Below are 585 nucleotides of genomic sequence, written 5' to 3'. Positions count from 1 at the left end.
TTACCCGTTTACCTATAAATAAATTTTTTTTTTATCTTTCGGGAGTATATTTATACATTTGCTCATGATCGTGACTTAAATAGATCTATTTTGTTAGAAAATGTAGGTTATGACAATAAATATAGTTTACTAATCGTAAAACGTTTAATTACTCGAATGTATCAACAGAATCATTTGATTATTTCTGCTAATGATTCTAACCAAAATACATTTTTTAGGTATAACAAAAATTTGTATTTTCAAATGATATCGGAGGGGTTTGCAGTTATTGTGGAAATTCCATTTTCCTTACGATTAGTATCCTCTTTAGAAAGATCAGAAATAGTAAAATCTCATAATTTACGATCAATTCATTCAATATTTCCTTTTTTAGAGGGCAAATTCCCACATTTAAATTATCTGTCAGAGGGACTAATACCGTACCCCATCCATCTAGAAAAATTGGTTCAAATCCTTCGCTATTGGGTGAAAGATCCCTCCTCTTTGCATTTATTACGACTCTTTCTTCACGAGTATTGGAATTTGAACAATATTAAGAAATCTATTTCCTTTTTTGTAAAAAAGAATCAAAGATTCTTCTTGTTC

This window comes from Populus euphratica, unplaced genomic scaffold, assembly GCF_000495115.2.
Source record: "Populus euphratica unplaced genomic scaffold, PopEup_1.0 scaffold302.1, whole genome shotgun sequence".
NCBI classification, from domain to species: Eukaryota; Viridiplantae; Streptophyta; class Magnoliopsida; order Malpighiales; family Salicaceae; genus Populus; species Populus euphratica.
This window is presented reverse-complemented; position numbering follows the sequence as displayed.